Source organism: Euprymna scolopes, chromosome 35 (assembly GCF_053919585.1).
Source record: "Euprymna scolopes isolate OS-2025 chromosome 35, ASM5391958v1, whole genome shotgun sequence".
Taxonomy (NCBI): domain Eukaryota; kingdom Metazoa; phylum Mollusca; class Cephalopoda; order Sepiida; family Sepiolidae; genus Euprymna; species Euprymna scolopes.
The window spans coordinates 29,488,376-29,515,131 of record NC_136516.1 but is presented as its reverse complement, the minus strand read 5'-3'; the positions used below and the strand labels follow the sequence as shown (position 1 = coordinate 29,515,131).

The window sequence follows — 26,756 nt, the reverse complement described above, 5'->3', positions numbered from 1 at the left end:
ATTTTTTTAAAACTCTGCACAGAAAAATATCGGCAGGGAGTAAAACATTTTTTTTCCCGATTTTTGATTTAACGTTTTTTTTTGGTTTTGTTTTTACTTTGGAGATAAATTAGTTTTTATTTTATTTTTTTGCTTTGTAAAGATGTTGAATTCAGAAAAAGTGACACGCGCATACGCGAGAGAGGAGAAAGAGAGAGAAAAAGAAAAAAAAGGCAACTGTCGTAGTGATGGTGATAAATGTGTAAGACGGCATGTGGAGCATGTTTGAATTTAACAGTTTATAGATTGGTTTGATAAGAATGTTTGACAATGAAAAAAAATGAAATTGAAAAAGGAGGAGAGCAATAAAGAGAGAGAGATAGATAGATAGATAGAGAGAGAGAGAGAGAGAGAGAGAGAGAGAGAGAGAGAGAGAGAGACATATCTCATGACTCACACAAACAGATTCGCTATCGTTTTAGCAAAAGTTTATTACAAAATCTTGCTGATATGATTAATTAACTAAATGTTTTTTCCCCGAAGGTTAGTATATGAATTGAGGGTAGAACTTAAAATATATACTTTTTTTTTGCTTAACCATTACTACCAAATGTTTTCGTTTTTACTTAAGTGTAATTAGGTAATTAGTATTATTGGCAAATAATCTGAATATTGTGAGTTTTAACAAAAAATTTTTGTATTTTCAACCAATATACATGAAAAAAAATATGAGATACATGGGTAAAAGCATTATTTTATTTAATGACCGGTGGTCTAAACTGACCACCCTGGTCGAATCAGAGAAAGTCCATTTTTTTTTGTAATCAGACGAAGAAAATGGAAGTAATTAGTTTTAAAAAGAAAAAAAAAGTTCTTGTATTTTTTGCAACCAATATTAACGAAACAAAATCTGAGATACTTGGGTAAAAATATTATTTTATTTAATTTAATGACCGGTGGTCTAAACTGACTACCCTGGTCAAATCAGAGAAAGTCCATTTTTTTTTTAATCAGATGGAGAAAATGAAAGTAATTAGTTTTAAAAAGTAAAAAAAAAAAAAAATTGTATTTTTTCAACCAATATTAATGAAAAAGAATGTGAGATACATGGGTAAAAGTATTATTTTATTTAATGACCGGTGGTCTAAACTGACCACCCTGGGCAAATCAGAGAAAGTCCACTTTTTTTGTGTGTGTTTAGATGGAGAAAATGGAAGTATTTATTCTTTAAAAGTAAACAAAAAAAAAATCTTGTATTTTTTCAACCAATATTAACGAAAAAAAAATGTGAGATACATGGGTAAAAGTATTATTTTATTTAATGACCAGTGGTCTAAACTGACCACCCTGGCCAAATCAGAGAAAGTCCCTTTTTTTTTGTTTTTTTAATCAGACGGAAAAAATGGAAGTAATTTTTTTTAAAAAGTAAACAAAAAATCTTGTATTTTTCAACCAATATTAATCAAAACCTTGTTACTCACTTTCTTTCTATTATTTTTTTTTGATTGCAAATAAGAGAAAATCCTTTTTTTGTTTTGTTAATCAGACGGAGAAAAGGGAAGTAATTTTTTTTAAATAAAAAAAATCTTGTATTTTTCAACCAATATTAATCATTGACTGCTGCTGCTACTCCCACTGATTTTATGACTCTCATCACCACTTTGCGTAACGGCTGCTGATGCCACTCCCACCGATTTAACTCCTATCGCCACTACTACTTTGCATTTCTTTGCATTTATTTTGCTTTTCCATACACCAAACATGGATATAAATACTACTAAAACATCCGCTGGGTCATAAGCTTCATTTTGGTACCTAAATTGCCTGTGTGGGTTGCCTGTAGGCTGACTTAAACCGCGTTACACACACACACACACCCACAGACAGTACAGAAATTTATGATAGGATATTATCCAGAGAATATTATTCAGAGAATTTACATCTATGTTGATGTTATATCGTAGATTATATGAATAACAAGTCATTACTGGGGTTGTACAGAAAGAGTTTATTTAGGTAAAAAGGTACACACATTTCTAAGCGTCCATTGACAGCTTAGTACTAAATTCTGTCTCCCACGTGAGGAGAGTTTGCTTGTCTTTTTATAGACGTAACAGTCCATTCATTTGAGGGGTGTTGGATCAGTCCATTATATCAGTTGATGATACCAATTTTCATTCTTGCCCATTTCCCTCGTCTCTATCAATCTGCTGCTTTAATATCTTTATCCCAACCATTATCAATGGACCAGAGGTAATCTCGTCAGCATCAGACAAGGCCAAACTATTTGCAAAGAATTTTGCAGCTAATTCTACCCTATGCGACGAAGGCCATCAACTCCCATATTTCCTCCTATAACACAGAACACGCTAGGTAACATACAAATATCTGTGCATGAGGTCGCCAAGCTAATCAAGAACCTTGATTCCAGTAAAGCAACTGGCCCTGACGGCATCCCAATTATAGTGTTAAAAAAGCTTCAACCAGAACTTGCTCCCATACTTATGAAACTGTTTAAGCGCTGCCTTAAGGAGAAGTGCTTTCCGACTCCCTGGAAGACCTCACCAGTTTGCCCTGTATTTAAGAATTCAGGTGATAAGTCATCTCCCTCTCAGTACAGACCAATAAGTCTCCTGTGTGTTATGAGTAAGTTGCTGGAATCCATATTAAATAGAGAAATAGTCAACCACCTCAGCATAAACAACCTTCTTAGTGACACACAATATGGTTTCTGCTCTGCAAGATCTACCGCAGATGTGCTGACGGTTATATCTCACAGGATTAGTGAATCTCTTGACAAAGGCTTCCTTTCTAGGGAAATTGCTCTTGACATATCAAAAGCCTTCGACAGGGCATGGCATAAGGGTCTACTTCACATGATTTCCAGCTACGGTATAACTGAAAATGTTTTCTCAATCATTAAATCATTTCTCTCCGATAGGCTCATAAGAGTAGTGGTTGATGGACAAAAATCAGAGGCCTGCAGTATTAATGCTGGTGTCCCTCAGGGGTCAATCCTGGGCCCAACTCTCTTCCTGATCTACATCAATGACCTCTCTAAACACATACTTAAATCATTTGTTGGCATCTATGCTGATGACACGATTATCTACAGCAGCAATCAAAGGCTGTAAATGACAAAGTTCTCTCTGATTCTCTCTCCTCTGATCTCGAGCGCGTGGTTCATTGGGGGAAGACGTGGCTGGTTACCTTTAATGCGTCTAAAACCAAATTCCTATCCTTACATCATCAACGCTCTGATCCCCATCTGGCATCAATTGGGATGGATGGCTCTCGTCTGGGAGAGGCCCCGTGTTTTGACAAGCTTCTGGGTTTGACCTGATCTGAAATGGAACACGTACATCGTCTGTTGCCAAGGTCGCTGGAAAGATGGTGGGATCCTTCTACCGCTCCAGAAGATATCTCACTACTGATGCAATTCTCTATCTATATAAAAGCCAAGTACATCCAAGGATGGAATACTGCTGCCGTATCTGGGCAGGAGCTGCTAAAAACAGCCTATCCTGCCTTGACAGAGTACAAAATAGACTTCGTGGCTTAGGGGGGATGCTCTTTTCTCTACCCTGCAACCTCTCTCCCACAGAAGAGACGTTGCGAGCCTATCCTTGTTTTATCGTTATTTCCATGGCAGGTGCTCATCTGAACTCTAATCTCTGGTCCCCCCTCGCCAATCTTTTACGAAAAACACCCGTCTAACCGAATCCACTGTCAAAAACTTCCCCCACTCTTTATCTGTGCCTAAATCAAAACGTAGATTCCATGAACAAAGCTTCTTTCTTAGAACTGCATGCCTGTGGAACTCTGTTCCGTCTGCCTGCTTCCCACCGGACTACAACTTGGATGTGTTCAAGTCCAACGTTAACAAATTCCTAATGAACTGCCCCTTAAGTAAACACTTCATCAAATCTCCACACTAACATAATGTACTTGCAAAACCCTTATCCCTGAGTGGCTTCCGGGCCTTGATAAGTGGTGACCACTGTGTAAAAAAAAAAAAATAAAATAAAAAAAAATAACTCATTGTCATACAGTTTCTTATTCCAGTAGTTTATTTCCAAGAACTGCAAAGTTGTGGAATTCTCTTCCTGCTTACACTTTTTCACCTACCTATAGCCTCGGCCTTTCCAAGACTAAAGTCAACAGGAATCTCCTGTCTTTGCAATAATAATCTTTTGTTTCTGTTAGCTCCTTATATCAAGTGGCTTCATGCCTTGTCTGGAGTGATTTCCATTAAAAAAAGATCGCCGATGATAATTTAAACCTTCTTATTCATAGTAATTCTCTCAGTTGTAAAATTGTTAATAAATCATTTATTATTGTTGATATCCATAGAATCGTTTTCATCCATTTATTTTTCATATTTGCATCTCTCCACTAACAAACCAGTTTACAATAATGATAAAGGTAGACAGTTATATATAGAGCATACTGAAAATGATGCCTTGAAATCAGCAAGAGTTAAAAAGCTGTACTTATAAATATTAGTTCTTTTCCTCAGTGTTTTTTTTTTTTTTTTTGGTAAAGTTCTACATCCTTAATTATATTTTACCCACAATTTCCCAACTGATTGCATACTGTAAGGACACTACATGCTCTCACCCTCCTTAGATTCTGCTCTCATTTAGAAATTTTCTTGCCTGTTTTTAATCTTAAATGGTCTTATATCAGAGTGAAGCAGGGCTTTGTTCCTCCCAGTCATTTTTCCTCCTTTAGACGAGGACACTGATTTTATTATATCTTGGACCTCATGCCAGTAAGTAGCAATTAAGTTAATTAGTATGGATTTTGGCAAGGATCACATTAGTATATGTCAAGAAATGGAAATATACACAATGACAAGTGATGTGATTGAAGCAGGGGTAAAAGGTTAGACTCTCTAGATAAAACAAGTCTTAAATGATGAAGGGATGACATCACGTTCTAGGAGAGAACAGAGTTCTTGGCAATCTTGCATTGAAAATTAAGTGAATGGGACATGAAAATAATGTAGATAATCTAAGTGAATGCTGTCTTGAGACTCTTCCCAGGCATCATCCAGCCTTAAGACTACATTTGAAAAATTAAGTAAGTATATTATTAATTTGTCTAGATAGTCTCTACCCCCATGAGAAAACTCTCTCTAAACGAATAAAATCTTTGAAAACTCACCAAGCCTCCATTGTGTTATCATACATGAATAGTTATTTGTCTTAAGTTAAACAGAAGATCAACAACCATGAGAGGATCGTAGCCAGCCATGAACAATAACAAGAAGTGATTATGAAAGAAAGACTATCACATATAAACACCTTGTGCAACATATGTATAGAAAGATTTTTGTTTTATTGATTTATTTTCTTCATCGTTCACCGATGAGAGTGTACATATGCAAAGCTACGTGCTTACGAAAACGACTATGTGCAAAGTTTTTTTATGTTAATATGTTACAGTTTATTGCCAGTTGCCTCATAGGGGATAATGTAATGGATAAATGATGATGCATGCATGAAATATTGTTTTGTATGAATTAGTCGTGATTGTGTCTAGTTAAGAGACTATGATAGACAAAGAACCTCCTTCCTATTCTACAACTTTTATGGTTCCATGGAAGAATTTTTGTAAAATATTTTATATTTTCAGACATCGGAAGAATGCTTAACATTTACAGACTCATCAATAGCGTATTAAAAAAAAATAACAGAGATTAATGAGGTTTCTCGGCTACCAGATTCCAGTTACGGAAAGAGGTCATATCAAGAAGATTTCATTCAAGAAAAATGAAGAGGACTACCAAGTAAGGATTGAGACTGGCACGCAGTTTCTGACAGCTAAAAGACTGATCCAAGACAGTAATAAGTGGTTGAATTTTGTTCTGGAGCATATGGCGAATCTCTCTAATATGCACCGTAATTCAAGTAAAATATTCTCATAGATAGCTCAACATAAAACAAAGAGAGATAACTCTCTTAGGATTCACTAAAGGGAAATAACTCGTGGAAATGGAGATAACGTTAAGAAGAATCCTCACAAAAAACACTTTAAACGCAAACGACGGGAGCTTTAAAAAAATGTAAAGTATAGTTTAATAAGATGAAGAGATGAAATTTTTTTACATCGTCACAAAATGGAAATTAGAGTAACTTCCTCTTTTATTGATGACAGGTACGTATAAATTTTTAAAACTTATTAATGATTTTTAGGTACTTATGTGTCCCCCCATCTCCAACTTGATGCCCGATATTGACTCAATCAAATCTGATGTTATCGAGGTGCAACAGTCAAATATTGACTACACAAAATTAAACTCGTTTTCTTGAAATGGAAAACGAAAACAAACTTACTTTTTGTTTACTTATATATTTACATCGTTACGTTGCATAGTAGTTTGCGTGTGCATTGCATGTCTGCGGAGTAAATTAAATTATTGCTTATTATAATTATTTATCATCATTACTACTATTATTTATTTTTATTTTGTGTGTATTTTTTGTATTATTGTTGGTTGTAAATTTTTAATATTACGCATTTTATTTTGTTTGTTTCGCCGTGGCTTTGTTGTCGACTTCTAATAGAAACATTTTTATTTTTTCTGGTGGGCGAGGGAGAATATAATATAATTGGGACAGCGAGTCTGCGTTGAATGTAACAGTTAAATTAAATAATAATAAAAAAACAAATAAAAACACTAGAAAACACTAATTATAAAAAAAAAACTTCGGGGAAGGGGCGTCCGCCGCATCCAGTAGTAAAATACGCTTAAATATATTTTAATTCATGCAGATTTTGTATTTATTATTACAGAGCCAATTGTCTATTGAATATTATATTGTACCTATTTACAATGCCTCACCAGGAGACAGAGTTAGACACCAGGGTCGTTTTTTAACGTGGAGAAAAGGTACAAAAATAAAAATTGTCTCACTCGTGAAGGACTGCTTCTCCACCGAAAGAGAACAAGAAATGGAAGTGCAGCATTACACTTTAATCTTGGCCAAAAGGCCAAGTAGTGATTTCAAAAGTTAAAAAAAATAAAAAAAATGACGTCGGTGTCATTAACTAGAATCGAAACCAAAGCATTTAGTGCTCTTCAGCCGTGTCACCTACCGATGTAGCTTTCGAGATAGGTAAGAAAGATAGGTGCAAGTCTATAAATGGTCCACAAGTAATCTTTTTTACTATAAAAATCTGGAAAAAATCTTTATAATGTACGTACTTGTCACTGCATGAAAATGTCATATTCCAAAAATCACGTAAATCGATCAAATAGTTTTTTTTATTTATTTAAGAAAATCAATGTTATCAGACGTTTAATCGAAGATTTGCTACACGCCATCTTGTTTGAGAGATAACGGCACTAACAACCCCTGGCGAAAAGAAGGTGAAAGTATGGGTCAACAACGTCAGACCATCGACTATTTTTAGTTTTTTTTTTTTCTTAATAAATTAACTTATTTAATAAATAAATCTGAAATAGAACACGTACATCAAGTCTGTTGCCAACGTCGCTGGAAAGATGGTGGGATCCTTCTACCGCTCCAGAAGATATCTCACTACTAATGCAATTCTCTATCTATATAAAAGCCAAGTACGTCCAAGGATGGAATACTGCTGCCATATCTGGGCAGGAGCTACTAAAACAGCCTATGCTGCCTTGACAGAGTACAAAATAGACTTCGTGGGTTAGTGGGGGATGCTCTTTTCTCTTCCCTGCAACCTCTCTCCCACAGAAGAGACGTCGCGAGCCTATCTTTGTATTATCGTTATTTCCATGGCAGGTGCTCGTCTGAACTCCAATCTTTGGTCCCCCCCTCGCCAATCTTTTACGAAAAACACCCGTCTAGCTGAATCCACTGTCAAAAACTTCCCCCACTCTTTATCTATGCCTAAATCAAAACGTAGATTCCATGAACAAAGCTTCTTTCTTAGAACTGCACGCCTGTGGAACTCTGTTCCGTCTGCCTGCTTCCCACCTGCCTCAACCTGGATGTCTTCAAGTCCAACGTAGACAAATACGTTGCGAGCCTGTCTTTGTTTTATCGTTATTTCCATGGCAAGTGCTCGTCTGAGCTCCAATCTCTGGTCCCTCCTCACCAATCTTTCACGAAAAACACCTGTCTAGTTGAAACCACTGTCAGTAATTTTCCCCACTCTTTATCTGTGCCTAAATCAAAATGTAGATTCCATGAACAAAGCTTCTTTCTTAGAAGTGCACGCCTATGGAACTCTCTTCCATTTGCCTGTTTCCCACCTGACTACAACTTGGATGTCTTCAAATCCAACATAAACAAATTCCTGATGAATCGTCCCCTTAAGTAAGACACTTTATCAAATCTTCAATATTAATAATTACTACGATACTATTCCATTGATTACTGTACACGCAATAACTCTTACCCCCCGAGTGGCTTCCGGGCCTTGATAAGTGGTGACCTTCAGGTAAAAAAGAAAAAAATGTTCACGAGAAAAATATGACCAGTCTTTGACAAATTATTGCTAAAACAGATAACCCACCAGAAAAAGAGACATTGGACCTACTGTATGACACATTTGACCTGGAACCCCCTTGAACTAGTGCTGAAATACGTCGTTCCGTTAGAAAAAAGAAACTGATGAACCCCTTGGAGATCAATCCGAGAAAGAAAAACTATATTTTGGGGAAATAAATCTTTGGAGGGGGGGGTGTTCTGGGATAGTTAACACTCCTATATCTATTATAGTATGGATTCGTCTGACACTTCTGCCATTGAGCAGAGAGCACACACATAGTTTAACTGCTCGCAATGAATACCAGGACTCTTTCACCTTAATATCGTGACCCCCTTCCCCCCCAAGCAATTATTAGGACCACAACAAATATTGATTCCGATTCTTTTAAATATTAAGCTGTAGAATTTTTTTTGTGCATGGGGATACTGATAAAAAAACATAAGGTGTGCATATATTTTCACAAATGTAAAAATACACTTGTTGGGGATATCTATAGATTTTAGTTTTGCTGATGGTTTCAAATCAATATTTATAATTTTTTTTATTAGTACTAGCAATTGAAACTTATCTTTTTAAATATAAACAAACAAAAAGCAATTAAAAGAATCGCTTTTAGCATCGGAAAATCAGCTCAAATTTGTCCAATACCAATTCAAATGCCTTAAAAAGTTTCAATATATATATATATATATACAGTTTTTCTTTTTCTTTATGTAAATACAGTCATATCTTGTTATGATGTGCATACCGTTTCAATCATAACTGATCTTATAAGGCTAAAAAATTAAAAAAGGTTCAAGACGATTTTCAATTTTAGAGTAGAGAAAATATACTTTGCCATGACTGGCGTGAAGCAAGGTTAATGTTCTTATGGATTTAAATTTAATTACAGAAATCAAATTTCTGTGAAGGGAAGGGGGGGGTAAAAGGATAGTTTTGAGGGAGGATTAGAGAGACTTATAAGAAGGAAGGGGATAACACAAAGATCCTTTAAATTATATTATGGGGATCCTCTACTTTGATATTTTTCAATATATGTTAGGGAATAGGTACAGTAACTATTTAAATCGATATATCAAGTGTGAAGGTAGTACTGCAGAAATTTTTATTTCCAATTTCCGTTTTAGTCTTTAAATATTCCTATCTATCTAATATATCAACCTACCTACACATTCATATCCTGTATGTATATTTACTTATATTTTACTATATGCATTTACTTACATACTTGCTTTATCCGGAATTTGCAGATACCGGCCATCCTCTTAATTTTTTTTATTTTATATTGTATTTTTTATATTTTATTTATTTATTTATTAATTAATTTATTTTTTTAGTGTCTTTTAATAACTCTTGCTGCCATTTTCTCAAGTAATAACCTTTACATTTCAGTTGACCTCTTTTTTGCCCTATATTTTTTGCGCCTTTTAACGTCATTTTATCTGGGTCATTTTGACATTTGCTTTTATATTTTATATTTAATTCTATCACCATTTAATTCTTTTTCTCTCTTCTTCTTCACTGATTTTTCCTAATTACACTTTGTCTCGGCAGCCGTGTTAAACGCATATCTTATTTTTCTTTTATTAATATTATTGGAATTTTTTTCCTCTTTTCCTTGTACATATTTGTGAATTATTCCATGGATTTCAGCCTTTTGGATTATTTTGGACCATCTTCCAATTAGTCGAGTTCTTTGGATTTTACTTGTGCGAATGGAAATTTAATTAACTTTCTTGGATTTACATTTTTGGATTTTACCGTCATTGGATACTTTACCTTTCACCAGACTATCCATTCACGTGAAATCACCTTTTTCTTTACCATATTCCCTCTGCTTCACTTTTTGTTATCAAGTAAGATCTTTGACTTACTTGCAGTTTCATCAAATACTTTTGTATGCAAAATCTGATCCCGCATTTTGCTAATTCCTTCCCTCTGATGAGAAGGAAAGTATTTCTTCGAAACTCCACGGATTAAGGACTATCCATTTATTAAGTGGTTCCTTTTCAGATTAAATATGTTTTTAACTCTTTTTCAAAGTGTTTTTTACATGTTTTCTTAACTATTTGCTTTTATATATATATATATATATATATATACTAGCCGTACCCGGCCACGCGTTGCTGTGGCTCAGTTTGTTAAAATAGAACACATTCCTCATAAAAAATTGCATTTTGTATTGTTTATTTATTTTATTATTTTTGCAATTTTTTTTTATCAATAAAAGTTTGTTTTTTTCCCAAGAAAAGGTGAATTTTTTACCATAAATTGTTAGGTGAAAGTTTTTTTTTTCAGGAATTTTTTTTAAAAGAAAGTTGGCAGTAAACATTTCTTTTTGAAAACAGAATTTTTATTATAAAAAGAAAAGTTGAATGTTTTATATGAACACTGTAAATAGTTAGGTGAAAGTAGAGAAAACTTGGATTTTTTTTTCAAGAGAATTTACAAATTTTTTTGTCAATAGATGTTAAGAAAATAAACGGAAAAAATACTCCCATCATTAATTAATTCTGCAAAAAAATAAATAAAATGTTGGTTTAGTGTTTCAACATTTGAACAATGCTCGGCTGAATCCGGTGATTGCCGGTCGAACCCTAAACTAATTGGAATCCGGTGCGGGGAGGGGGGGGGGTTAAATTCTGCATGAGTACCATTCTTTTTAATTTTGTCTTTTGTTCAATTTTTTGTGTGGGCTTTTAGCGCTAGCAAACTAACAAATTTAACCAAAATGCAAAAAATTCAACAATTAAATAATTTTAATAAGTGCCCAGCTCCTAATACAAATCCTAGTAAATCAATCCCCCTTATTGGAAACACTGAAAGGAAGGACGAAACCAAATTATTGCCAGTATGTTTGGGAGAGGTTCTATAGGTGTATCACAAAGTGGCCATTAAAAATGATGATCAGAACCTTAATAATTCAACTTACTATTTTTTTAAGCTTATAACTACTTGAAAATATAATTCAAACTCTAATTTTTTTTCAATTAAAGGAGCAAATACCAAATTTTTTAAAAATAACAGGTTTAATAGCAAATTATGCAATATTTGTTTCTTTAAAGCGGTTTTCTTTTAAAAATATAAAGAAAATCAATATATTTTGACTTGCTTATAAATATATGTATATATATGCCAAAAAAATCACTTACCTAAAAAAAATATCATTAAATGGGTAGATCCATTCTTCATTGTTAAGAATTTATCCATATTTATGTTTTAAATTCCATGTATTTTTTAAATAAAAGGATTTTTTAAAGCGAGGGTCCTAGAAAATCACATTTTTGTAACATGTTTTGCACGAAGTATTAAATAGTTGCTGCTAAAATGAAATTTATGAAGTATGGTTTCGTCCAAGGGCATAAATAATGTCTCTTTTTTATTGCGTGTGTTAACCAAAATTAGTATTTTTCATCCTCCGTAGTTAAAAAAGAAACGCACATTCACTCATAAGTTTTTCCCCTAGAACAAAAAATCCGCTTCATCGATTTAAAAAAAAATTCTTTTAATGAAATACACAAGTTTTTGATTGATATATTTTAATACTTCTTCAACTAATTTTACTTTTTTTTAATATCTAAAAAAAGAAAACATTCAATGAGATAGAAAATTTGGCCATCAGCGTCTGGTATTTACTTGACGATGTAAGCATAACATGAAAGAAAAAAAAAAGGTTTTACACTTTGGACTTTACAGGTAAATTTCCAAAAAAACTATTCTTTTTTTTGTTTTAAATTGTTTCTTTATTGATCTTTTATCTTCAATTTGTGATATATAAAACTTTGACACATAGATTAATTATTAAAATTTTAATAAACATTTCAAAATGGGGGTGTGAATTTGAAAAAAAGAACGTTTGTCTGAAATATTATATTTAGTTTATTGGAAAGAGCATAAAATTTCACATTGACCCTGAAAATATCGTAAAAATTGAATCAATAGAAAAATTTTGATAGATTTTTAAAGTTTAAAAATTGAAAAATATTTAACTCGTAAAATTCTATTGATTTTATTACGTAAAAAAATGGCTGCATGAAGGCACGCCGGCATTTTGTAAACATTTTGCAAACACTGTTTCTTAAAAAATAAAAAATAATAGAAATATTATTTTTTAAACAACTTTAATAGTTTATTTTGAAAGTATATTCCATATAGAAAATAAACAACTCACTTTAAAAGAGAAATTACGAGTTTTTTTTAAATGTTTTATTCGCAGTTTTCTGTTAGGGGTGTCAAAAATTCCTCCAAATTTCTGATACATGTAGTTTCTATTCTTTTTCTTTCTTTCTTCTTTTCAATATTTTAAGCAGCAGATTTGGTGTTTGTACACTTTATTGGCGAAATTGGAGACGCCATTTTTTTCACACACTTGCTATCCAAATCTAGGGAAGACATCATTATAAGGTCGAACGATTGTTTATGGAAAGGGACAGAATAAATTTACCAAAATTAACATTTATTACCCCCTTAAACTAAAATTATCATTTATTACTTCCAGAAACTTGGTAAACCGATATACTGGAGAAAATTAATCTTGACAATTCAAAAAAATATTTAAAATTATTTATTTGTTCGAAAAGAAAACCAAACCCCCCCCCAAAAAAAAAACAAAAAAAAAAAAACACACAAACGAAAAAAACAAACAAACAAACAAACAACAAAAAAAAAACAACAACTAATAAATGTTTTGGTTTTGTTTTGGTTTTCAAATGGCGCTCGCCCATGTTATGAATATGTCATTTTAATTTTCTGTTTTTAATAAAAAAAAAAAAAAAAAAAATTGTTCCATGAAAAACTTTCCCGTCCTCATCAATTAAATCGAAACGTTTCCAATTAAACAATTACGGATATATGTTTTCTTTCACTTTCTTTATTTACTTTTAAAGCAACATTGGACTTTTATAAAATAGTTTTTTTTTTTTCGAACAAATAAATAACTTTAAACATTTTTTTGAATTGTCAAGATTCATTTTCTCCAGTAATATCGGTTCACCAAGTTTCTGGATGTAATAAAATATAATTTTAGTTTAATTTAACGTTTCCAGAAGTAATAAATGTTAATTTTGGTAAATTTATCCTTTCCCTTTCCGGAAGCAATCGTTTGACCATATAATGATGTCTCCCCTAGATTTGGATAGCAAGTGCGTGAAAAAAAAAAATGGGGTAAATTTATACAAATACCGTGACAGCGAATTAGTAGAAAAAAATGTACCCTAACCCTAACCCTAACCCTAACCCAGTTTTCAGATTCGTGTTCAGCACACCGAAACGTAACAGAATACTACGTAAAAGATTTTACTAATTCGCTGTCACGGTGTTTGTATAATAATACCAAAAATGGCGTCTCCAATTTCGGCAATAAAGTGTAGAAGCACCCCAGATTTTTATGGACCGCTATTTTTGCCATAAATTGTTAGGTGAAAGGTTTTTTTTTTTTTCAGGAAAACTTGCACTTTTTTTTTTTTTAAAGAAAGTTGGTAGTAAACGTTTCTTTTTGAAAACAGAATTTGGTACTCATTGGGCGTTGAGTTCCATGGCGACCAGCATAAAAACACGCATCGCTCCCTTTCTGACGCAAGCGCATGTAACACTTTTTTTTTTATTTACTGACGTTGTCGTAGTAACTAAACGATTATTTGTCACATTTATTATGAAAAAAAGTTTTACTCTTTATGAATATTAAAAGAAAAATTACTAAACATTTATTAATAATGCCTTACTTTTACAGACATTCGTTTTTAAATTTCTTTTTAAATGACGACTTTTTTTTTAAATAGCATTTACGAATAGGTAAGCTGACATTTGTTTTTTTTAATTTCTTTTAAAATGACTTTTATTTTAATAGCATTTGCGGATGGGTAAAAAACGAAAAAAATAACTAAGCCATTTACTGACTATTTCTCGGTATCTTGACTTTGATAAAATTTATTTGTTAAAAATATTTGTAAAAGTGAGAATTATCAGTAAATGGTTTAGTTATTTTTTCTTTCGTTTTTTACCCATCCGCAAATGCTATTAAAAAAAAAGAAAGTCGATAAAAAGTTATTTAAAAAAAAATTAAAACAAATGTCAGCATATCCATCCGCAAATGCTATTAAAAAAAAAAAAAGTCGATAAAAGTCGTCATTTAAGAAATTTAAAAACAAATGTCTGTAAAAGTGAGGCATTATTAATAAATGTTTAGTAATTTTTCTTTTAATATTCATAAAGAGTAAAAATGGAATGGAAATTTAAATTTCGCTCCATTTTAATCTATTTTTTTTTTATTGTGCTTCTTCCAAACAAATATAATCAAGAAAATAACATTCAACAATTGTACTTTATATATATAAAACACGAAATATTAAAAAAATATATATATTAACGAAAGAGAAATAATTCCATTTTTAAACAAAAAAAGTCAATTTGATATAGAAAAGTTCCGTTTAGTGATGTCACGTGATGACACTCGGTGTGAAATAATTGTCCTCAAATAAAAAAAAAATGGCCCATCCGTACAAAGAAAACCAAATATTTATTATAGAAAAATTACGTATAATGTTATAATTACAAAGAGATATATAGAAACACGCATGCGTACCATAAGCATATTATACCAAAATGTGGAAGCCATCCATCCAGTGGTTATTTAGACAATTAATTACGAACGAACCAAGAGTTACATTTTTATATATATATATATATATATATATATATATATATATATATATATATATATATATATATATATATATATATATATATATATACATACAAACTTTTCAAATTGAAAAAATATCAAAAGAATTTGGAGTACTAATTGCTCTAAAAAGCAAGAATGGCCGGAAAATAAGAGATCATTATGCATTATATTTGTATGTGAAAATGATCCCCTTTCTATTCTAAATCCTAAATTATTTTTCTTTTTTTTTTTTACTAATTTTTTTTAGAGTATGCACACATAATCGCCTAAAAGAATAGAATCTAATTTAGTTTTTTTTTTTAATTTGCAGCTATAAAGTCATTTATTACTGCAATTAAATTCAAAAGTTAAGTATATTTGAAAACCAATATTTCTTGAAGGAAATTTTATAAAAGACTCACAAATCACATTAATTTTAAAGAAACAAAGTTTGTTTTCTTTTCAAAATAAATCTAGTTTACAAAATTTGTTGATTTCAAACTAACAGCTGAAAACGACAATGGCTACTGCTGACTAATTATGAGCATTACTAGTCAAATTGTCTATTTTTGCTGAAAAGTGTTTGAAATTATGGGCGGGTGGGGGTATTTAAAAACGGATAATACTAAAAAGAAATCAACAAAGAATTATCATTTTAATTCATAAAAATAATAAAACATTAATTTACTTAGTACTTGACATACGAAAAATATTTAGAAAAAAATGTTCAAAGCACGTCATGTTGAAGCAAGTAAAAACATAAATGGACTAGTTTATTCCGTATCACGATAATTAGTGACATTTATGTTTTTCTGATTGTTTTCCAAATTTCATGATGAAATTCTTCATAGGGGTACCGAGTCTCTAAGTACTGCTGAGGTAAAAAGAAAATCTGACGCAAAATGGCCATTTCATATTGTTAATATTTTTATCATTATTTTCTTAAAAGCTCTTCAAATATATCATGTAATTATTATTTATTAAAGCATGTGAAAGGATATTCATTTTCAAATAAAATGGTCGTATTTTGAGGACTTAATTTTAATATTTTGATAGAACTACATTGAAATCTTGAAATATCCAAGGCGTTTTTTTATGGTCGGTGGGCATTATATATAGACTAAATAGGAAAATTATCAGATTATGAAAAAGAAGTTACAAAAAAGTTAACCATATTAATTTTTAGAGAAGGTTTTATTTTACTATTTAAGTTTAATATAGAATGGTCTCCTTTCTCCAAATTCTTGGCATTAGTAAATTCGTTTTTTTCCCTAAAGAAGAGTAGAAAAAGCACATAGGTTGACTATCTTGCATGAAACTTGCATAGAAAACGACCCTCCTCTATATACAAAGTATCTGGAAAGTCGATGGTATAACATTGGGATTATGTTCTATATGTGTATATAGGTCTGCTTAAATACTTAGTTTACGTGTTATAAGCCATTGCAACGAATACTGACTAACATTCATTGTAAACCTTTAACATGTAAAATAAGTGCAATAGTGTACTGCGATTTTTACATATGGAAAATTGACATCAAACCAATATGAAAGCCATGGGCTCAGATGAAAGATCAGGGCATCATGATCATCAGGGGCTTCTTTGATATCCAATATAAATGTTAGCCCTTTTTATTTTAGATAAAGAATACAACAAATCAAATACAAGAAAATAAATATGATCAGCATAAACAAAAAATCATGCAGAGGAAGAAATGGACTAATGATGAGATGATTTCAATATTTTTCCCAATTCTGATACAATTACAATTACTTAATTCCCGATTCCGATTCTTTATAAATCTCTAAATATTTAACTATAGAGTTGTTATTTTTTTCCAATTACTGTAAAAACACATGTTAAATTTACAAATATTTTCTCAAGCGTAAAAATACACTTGTCGGGGATGATCTATTGATTTTAGTTTTAGTAAGAGTTTAAAATTATTAAATATTTATTATTTTCACATTAATACCAGCAGTAGAAGATTTTGCTTTAAACAAAATCAAATAAAAATTGCAATTAAAAGAATCGTTTTTAGTATTGGAAAATAGATCTAGTTTTTCCCATTCTGATGCTGATTCCAATACCCTCAAAAGTTCCGATTTTTCCGATTCCTGATTCTGATCCCGATTAATTGTCCCCACACTAAAATGAACCACAAAAGAAATTAAATTAATAATAGAATGCTATTAGAAAAGAAATCCTCCCATAAACATGTTCTTTGCCAGATATAGAATATAATCCTGAAGTTATGATATCGATTTTCCAAACCACCTTTATATATATATACATAAAAATTAAAGAAGCAATTCTTTTCAAAAATTATTTTAGTTATAATCTGCATATTTGGAGCTTAATCAGAACCAGAAATTATTTTTACAAAAAACCCGAATGATAACAATTTTAAATAAAAAATATATTATATATGTCAAGCAAATTTTTTTATTTCTTTTTGTTAGTATCACTTTACAGCCGTATGGAGGCTTGGTCTTTGCATGGACTGTAAAACAAACTCTGATAATATTTTTGTCACAAAATGATTGTCGAACGGAAGGAAAACAAATTTCTTTTATGAACAACAATATATTTATTTGAGTGATGCAGGTTACCGAAAGTTTAAACAATGAAGAAAAGAAATTTAAGTAATAAAGTTCGGTTGCTGCTTTTCTTTGAGCTTTTTTTTTTTTTTTTTTTTTTTTTTTTTACATGGGGATCACCACTTATCAAGGCCTGGAAGCCACTCGGGGATAAGGGTTATTTTGTGTACAATAATCAATGGGATAATATCGTAGTAATAGTTGGTATTGGAGATTTGATAAAGTGTCTTACTTAAGGGGGCGATTAATCAGGAATTTGTTTATGTTGGACTTGAAGACGTCCAAGTTGTAGTCAGGTGGGAGACAGGCAAACGGGAGAGAATTCCACAGGCGTGCACTTCTCAGAAAAAAGCTATGTTCATGGAATCTACGTTTTGATTTAGGCACAGATAAAGAGTGGGGGAAATTACTGACAGTGGTTTTAGCTGGATGGGTGTTTATCATGAAGGATTGGCGAGGGGGGACCAGAGATTAGAGCTTGGACGAGCACTTGCCATGGAAATCACGATAAAACAAAGACAGGCTCGCAACGTCTCTTCTGTGAGAAATGACAAAAGAAGACGTGGCCAGAGATAAGTTAGTTTAGAAGTTAATTTCTTAGCCATCCAACGTATACTAGCATGTAAAATGTGTTATATAGTGGTATCATCGAGTTCTCACTGGGGTTATCATTGAGGAGCACCATTTACGTTTTGTGTATAACATAAAAAGGATTCCGTGTGCGTATGATTGTCTCTAATATAAATGGTTGTGTGTTTGATTATCATAAAGGGAATCGTGTGTGTGACATGTAATTTCTGAACCTACCTCTGCTTCTTCGATGTTGGACCATCTGGGAATTTCTCATCCTGGAGGGAGACTTGATACCTGTTTGACGAAGATTTATCACTCCAAGACGATGAATGGGTTTTATAGTTTTTATTTCACTTTCCCCAGAGGTCCTGCAGAAGGTGGAAGTGAAATCTGCTTGTGTGGGTTCTTCTTCACACACGTCAGCGTTCGTCTCCCCCCTCCCCAGTTAAGAGGGGAGACAACGGAAAAAACGTCCGTCTTCTTCAAAGCCCAAATCAGATCTCCCAGATCTAGCCAACGTTACCACGTCACACATACGTAATTTGGTCAGCTGACCTTCTGTTCTGGTAAACGTGTCTACCTCCACGTTTACTCTCTCCTCTCTCTCTCTCTCTGTAACAAATGGACGTTAAAATGATGATGAAAGAGAAAGAGAGAAAATAAATCCTGCACTTTGTTGCTCATTAACAATTACTAGCAAAATGTTGTGAGTTTTCAATAATCAATAACTTGTTCAAATGTAACAAATTGAAGTTGGCAACAGCAAAATCCCACCCCTTCACTGTAGATGGCCTTAGATGTTGGAAAGCTTTCTGCTCTAATAGCTAATTCCCTCAAACTACTAGACTTTGGAATTCCCTATTTCCTGCTTCCCTGTTTGTACTAAAGTTCAGAAATTTAAATGTAATGCAAACACATATTTCGCTGCTCAACTCTCTACATAGTACTCTGGTAAGCATGGCCTCGCATAGTTGCCTCTTAAAGTATATTGTCACTTAGATTTATTTGGAGTGAATAAGAGTTTAAAAATTAAAGAAAAAAAGCTGAAGGGATAACGGCAAATATGTTGCTCTCTCAGGAATTAGCCTAAAAAGCCAGAAAAGAGGAAGTGGACATCTGATTTATGATTTTTACAGTGATGACCATGTATATATAATGTAGTACATATGAGCGCGGTTGAAAGTATCAGCAGCAGCAAAGGATGGCCAGCATGTGAAGAGATTAGCAGCAGCAGTAGTTAAAAAACTGCATATCCAAATTAGAAAGTGTGTGTGAGAAGAAGTAAAAAAAAAGGAGAAAAAAATGCAACATGTGCTCGGAGAGAAACAGAGTGTATGTCAAAGAGAATAGATGCGTAAAGATGAAGGCAAGAAATGGCTGGCTGCAGTTGATATGCGGTTGAAGGAAGGAGAATTGCTTGCCAGGTAAAATGAAATGTGGCAGTGAGAGACTTTTTTTTTAAGCCGTGCTGAAAGTAATGGTACTAAAAAAACTTTTGTTAAGAAAGAAAAAATGTTGACTCAAATATTTAATTATTTCTTGCCGTTGTAACGACAACGTTACATTATATTTATAATATAAAAATATATAAAAAATGGTTGAGAGTGGAAAACTTGGAAAAAAAAGAAAATGATATTACACCAGACAGTGAGTATATTTGTTCGCTTTTTTTTTTCTTCTTCTCTGCTCACTTTCGAATTTTCTTCTGTTCCTGTCAGTAATACTTTCTTGTTTTGTGTACACTGTAGTTGTCAATGTTTTTTTTTTTTTTTTTTTTTTTTTTTTCTTTAAAAACGAATGTTCTAGTTTTACAGGTCGGATATGCATTATGATTTTTTTTTTTTTTTTATTACATTTTCACCCTAAACAAGGCAAATTGCCACTTTGGTGTAGGGGGCTACTATCAGGGGCAGCAACTACTGGGGTACTATGTAGGGATTTGGGCAGCAAGGTGTCGGTTCACGTTACACTTGAACTTCTGCACGTCAGTACTGTTGGGGAAGCAGGGACCTGGAATGGAATTCCAGAGTCTTGCGGTTCTGGGGAAGAAACCATTGGAGTAAAAAGATCTTTTACATCTAGGGATCTCTACAGTGTGGGGGTGGGATTTAGCAGCCTGTCGGGTTTGTCGAGGGTGCTCACGTCATGGGGGCACAAGTGATTGCAGTTCGTCAGAGCATTCACCACTAAAATACTTGTAGAAAAGGCAGAGAGATGCAACATTTCGTTGATGGGACAGAGGCTGAAGCTTAGATGCCAGTTCAGGGCCTATCAGGTTTGCGACTCTCTTTTGAACCTTGTCAAGGAGCGAGAGACTAGTAGCAGATGCACCAGCCCAGATGTGGCAGCAATACTCCATACATGGGCGAATGGTGGCCTTATAGAGGTACAGGATACTTTCGGGTGTTAGTAGTTTTCTAGCACGGTAGAGAGAGCTCACCTTTGTTGCAGCGGCCCTGGCAATGCTTTCAATGTAATTGTTCCAACTCATGTTTCCTGTGAACGTTAGGCCAAGGAGTTTGAAAGATGGACTCTCAGATAAAGTCATTGGCCATTGCTATGGGTGGTAGAGAGGGTTTCTTGTAATTATTGAATGAAACTAGTTTAGTCTTGGCAGTATTGAACGCGACCAACCACCTTTGTCCCCATTCCACTACAGATTGGAGGTCTTCCTCTAGTGTTTCTGCCATTTCTTTAGAAATGTGTTCATTCGTCTTCCTGTCGTGCCTGCCATAGAGTGTAGTGTCATCAGCATATATACCCATCTCAGAGGCAATTTTGTTGGGGAGGTCATTTATGAATATCAGGAACAATAGAGGTCCAAGGATAGAACCCTGGGGCACCCCCGCATTTATATCATATTGTTTAGATGTACGACCGTCGAGGACAACCTGGATTTTTCTCTTACCTAAGAAGGATTTAATTATGTTAAGTATTCTACCAGTGATACCGTATGATCTAATTTTCCTGAGGAGACCCTCATGCCATACCCTGTCAAAAGCCTTAGATATATCTAGAGCTACCGCTCTGCCCTCCCCCGCTTTGTCCAGTGAATGGTATATACGTTCAGAGATCACAGTTAGGATGTCTGCTGTGGAACGGGCTTGTCTAAATCCATATTGTTTGTCAGTCAGTAGTTTAGCATCTGTAAGATGATGGACTGATAATGGATATTGTTTCATACTCATTTTAACATAGCAAATAAATAAATAAAAAAAAAATAGCTTGTTTTGTTTTAGAGAGAAATTTGGAATAAATCATTTTGTCTTGAACATATTATAAGTCTGTGTTTTGATTGTTTAAGTGGTATTTCTAGTTTTATTGTCATGAATTACTAAAGTTTTAAAATTTGAAAAAAAAAAATAATTGGAGATTTTTTAAGACTGAAATAAATGTTTCAACAATTATAATGCGTATAAAAGTAAAAATACGTACTAAAGTAAGTACTAAAAAAAAAAATAAAAAAAATAAATTTGACTTCATTCTATAAAGAGTAGTAATTTTATTCTTAGCTTATGGATCGTTTAAAATTGATTATTAATCCTGCCATTGTGAAAAATGGTTATGAAATATGAAGACATTGTACTTTTTACTTTATTTTTTTTTTTTTAATATGAAACTGAAAAAAAAATGACATGCTCATTTTTAGTATGGGCTATGCTAAGCAATTTATAAATAATTTTGGCTTCGTTTGTACGGTTTTTCACTGTGTCTGGTGCTTTTGTTTGTTGGTATTTTGCTACATGGATTCAGATAAATACAGACCACTGAAATATGAAAATCTTAAGTAGTTTTAATTTTGAAATAAAAGCAAGACTACATGAGGGTCAGGTAGAACACTTGACATGGAGGAAATTATTCTTTTGAAACTGAAGCTCTTTATGATTATGAGGCGCAGCACCTTGCATTACCAATGTGGTAGAAAGCTAAACCTTTCGAGGTGCTCACAGTCCTTGGTTATAAAGATGGAGGATGTAAATAGTGACAAATTTCTTTTTTAATAGACAATCCGAAACTTGTTGACAGAATTCAGACAATGGATCAAATTACCAGTGTATGCATGTAACTTAGCCATCGGAAGTTAGTGACTGAACATTTGGTTGGTCAGTTTACAAACAAAGAAGCTTAGAGGATAGCGGAAGTTAGTAGTATGTGAATAAACAGTGCTCGCATTAGATAGACCTGCCGATGTTTAATGATAAAGTTAAACTGTATTGTGAAACAAAAAGGGAAAGATGCAATAATTGTTGTATAATGTTGATATCCGATTAAGTCAGGGCACGGATAATGTTGTTGGGTCATGTGTCAATTGTAAATTGTCTCGAATAATCTTGTCAAAACTGACTGACCACTTAAGAGACAAAACAGGCCGAAATTGTGTTGAATAATCTCGCCAAACACTGGCTGAGCCAAGAAGAGACAAAAGGGGCCGTGGACTAAACAAAAGATTAGATTAACTAGTGTTCTCTACAATAATCTTGTAAAAAGTAACTGAGCAATAGAGAGATAAATGAGTCATAGGGTTAGAAACAATTTTATGACTAGTTTAACCATAGCAATGGCCAACGACTCTTTATCTGAGAGTCCATCTTTCAAACTCCTTGGCCTAACGTTCACAGGAAACATGAGTTGGAACAATTACATTGAAGGCATTGCCAGAGCCGCTGCAAGAAAGGTAGGCTCTCTCTACCGTGCTAGAAAACTACTAACACCCGAAAGTATCCTGTACCTCTATAAGGCCACCATTCGCCCATGTATGGAGTATTGCTGCCACATCTGGGCTGGTGCATCTGCTACTAGTCTCTCGCTCCTTGATAAGGTTCAAAAGAGAGTCGCAAACCTGATAGGCCCTGAACTGGCATCTAAGCTTCAGCCTCTGTCCCATCGACGAAATGTTGCATCTCTCTGCCTTTTCTACAAGTATTTTAGTGGTGAATGCTCTGACGAACTGCAATCACTTGTGCCCCCATGACGTGAGCACCCTCGACAAACCCGACAGGCTGCTAAATCCCACCCCCACACTGTAGAGATCCCTAGATGTAAAAGATCTTTTTACTCCAATAGTTTCTTCCCCAGAACCGCAAGACTCTGGAATTCCATTCCAGGTCCCTGCTTCCCCAACAGTACTGACGTGCAGAAGTTCAAGTGTAACGTGAACCGACACCTTGCTGCCCAAATCCCTACATAGTACCCCAGTAGTTGCTGCCCCTGATAGTAGCCCCCTACACCAAAGTGGCAATTTGCCTTGTTTGGGGTGAAAATGTAATAAAAAAAACAAAAAAAACAAAAAACTGTTTGGGCATTGTGCATAAATATCTATCAATGAGCAAGGAGAGATATAAATATTATGACTGATAGAATATTGAGAGGAAAGTGAGGGTTGATATAAGAGAATATGAAAAAAAGCTGTACGAAAAAAAAAACTCACAAAAAAATATGTGTATAAATGTATCTTGAAACACAATAATATAACATGTCATGAAGAGTGTCAGTAAGAAAAAAATTGACGTCATTATTAAAATAAAAATATTCCATTTTAGTTTGGTGAATTTTCAGACTCAGGACCAACAAACATCAAAAGACTATGCAAACTCTGATTTGGCCTTGCAATGATTTGACTGGCTTTGTAAAGTATTTTTTATATTTGAAAATGTATTCTTGCACAACTAAGCTAAAACACTTCGACATTGCTTCAGTGAAATTTCTGAAACTACAAAAAACATACATTTTACTTTTATTGCCTCAGGCAGGTTTAATTCAATTCTTGCAAAGAATTATTTTTTGGAAGGGAAGATGTGTAACATAGAGTGTGGTGGAAAATATCAACAGCAGCAAAGGATGGCCAGCACTTGAAGAGATTAGCAGCAGCAGTAGTTGAAAAACTGCATGTGCAAATTAGGAAGTGTGCATGAGAAGAAGGAAAAAAAGGATAAAATGCAACACGTGCTCAAAGAGAAACAAAGTGCTCATCAAAGAGAATGGACATATAAAGATGAAGGCAAGAAATGACTAGCTGCAGCTGGCATGCAGTCGAAGGAAGGAGAATCACTTGCCAGGTAAAATGAAATGTGTCAACGAAAGATTTTTTTTGAGTGGTGCTGAAAATAATGATAATAAAAAAAACTTTTGTTGAGAAAGAAAAATTGCCGACTTGGATATTTTTTTTTTTTTCCGTAGTTTGTAATGAAAATGTTACATATGCGATTAAAACAAACAATGGTTGACTGATCACTGGTCACATTTCTGAGATCCCACTAAGAAAAAAAGTCCAGAACATTCCCAAACAACTTTTTTGTTTCTTTACTTAAAACCATTGTAGTGATATGCCAAATACATTAAAATGCATGGATAAGGAACATTTCAGTTATGTGTACATTTGTCGTAGTCACCCATGTAAATTCTGTAGAAGTAAAAAGTAAACTGTGCCTCCTCGCGCGGATGTAGGACAAGGCAATACCACGTAACAGGGTATCTATTTTCTGTCCAATCAACACTCGAAGAAAACACTTTTCTAAAATCTTTTTCTAACAACCTTCACTGAAAGCCACCCAGAAGTGTATAAAAGGTGCTGTGTGCGAAATTCAAACCAGTTGAGGCAGATTTCCATTCAGTTCAGTCCAGGACGCAGTATCATAAATGAACAATGTACTGTTTCGACTCTGTCTCATTGACGTAAAATTACTAATATGATTTCGCGCATCTTTTTCTCTTTGCCTCTTTCTCTCCTTGCTGGTCGTTCCAGCAACATGGTGCCAAAAACACATGACTCATCTAAAAGGAACAATATGTTTTTGCCGCTCAACATTACTCCTCTTTCAAGTTGAGCAGAATTATTACTTGGACAATTGACTTGGACATATTTGCATGGAAAGGATTTACCCTTAATTGGATTCGATTATTCTAAGAAGAAATTTAATTCCTTTTTGCTCCTATTTCTTTAAAGGAAATTATTCCCTCCGGCCAGAAAAAAACTCTCCCATTTAATTCCAAAATTAAAATCAAACTCTAACATGTTTTCTCCTGTGTGATGACAGAGCACAAATGCACACATATACAAAAGTGATGTTTTCTTCAATAAATTTCTATATTAAATGCTGAAACTAGTCTTCATATTGCTAATTTCTGACACCTTTTATTTATTTATTTTTGTTGTTGAGGGTTGGGAGATATTTACCTATGCTCAAACCACGACAGACACATAAGACATCGGTGAATATTGACCATTCTCCTTCACCATGTTTTAATAAAGAATAAATAATAAAGATTAAAAACAGTAATACATAGAAAGTTTGATCGTTTTGTGAAACGCAGACAAAAGAAGACGACCGGAAAAAGAAACATAGCTGATATATAAATCAAGAAGAAAGATAGCTTCAAATTTTACCATTTTTATTTCTAGACGGCCTTTTTTATTTTTTGTATTCTTTTCTTTTGAACACCTACAAGTTATTGCAACTTGCAAACCTGTGCCTTATTAGAGCATGCTACCCTTAAAAAAAAAAAAACTAATAAAAAGAAAAAAGGTAAAGACTTATATCCCTTCTTGATGTTATTTATGTATCTGGTCGTCCACTTTACTCCCCCCCCCCTCCCGGTCATCTTGTTTTATCCATGTCATAACTTAATGTTTCAAATGTTATTTATTTATTATTAACAGACCGTTTTTAAGAAACAAGAAGTTTTTTTTTTTAGCAATGAACCCCTGCCAAAGCCCGTTTCACTGTAAATAATTACCCACCAATTATTAATTATTAATTCATTATTTGTGAAAAAGTTGTAAAATGACAAAGTGGTGACAGATAATGTACACAAATACACAAATTTGTGTGATTGTGAACGACGGACTTTGGTTTTCCAATTCCGTAGTTTGAGAAGGCCGCTTGCCACCCTCACAAATTTTATGTGGAGGTTTGGTGAGACAAAGTTTAATCGCAAGTCTTATTTCATTTTTAATTGACAATTTAAAAATAAGTTGGTTGCTTGTATTTTAAAAACAAAAACAAGGAATCCACAGTGCTATTCTTATTTATTATATCAAACAAAGCCGGGCCTGTCTCTTTGTCAAGTTAGAACTCAGAAACTATACGAGATACACTTATAATCCTTGTATTATTGGATTCCGTTTGAGCCCTGGCTGGTTATAATAAAACAAATAAAATTCTATAACATTCATTCGCATAGGGTCACTGCAGAGATCTGGTGATGCTCGGGGGTAACTCCTTAATTGTATATTGCAAAAATTCAAATATAAGCCCTAGTTACTGGGAAATATCATGAGAAAGGGGATAATCTGATGCCCCTTCAATTTGTATGGCAAGCCCATTGCCTTATGACTGCAGTGCAGTACTGCACTGTACCAAGGATTAAATAAGCGCAACAACATTGAAACTAGGTCAAACTCTCAGTCAGCTACTAAAGTTTTCTTTCTTTTTCTTCTATTCTATTATATCGACTT

At 33.3% G+C, this 26,756-nt stretch overlaps 1 protein-coding gene across 1 annotated transcript in view; it reads left to right on the top strand.

The window, feature by feature from the left end:
• The first annotated feature begins 5,957 nt into the window (after window positions 1-5,957).
• LOC145259772 (KAT8 regulatory NSL complex subunit 1-like) overlaps window positions 5,958-26,756 on the top strand; it is a 143,036-nt gene continuing 122,237 nt past the window's right edge. Inside the window, exon 1 of the mRNA XM_080117517.1 lies at window positions 5,958-6,141. The gene's annotated coding sequence lies outside the window, so the exon portion shown is untranslated. The remainder of the gene's footprint in view (window positions 6,142-26,756) is intronic.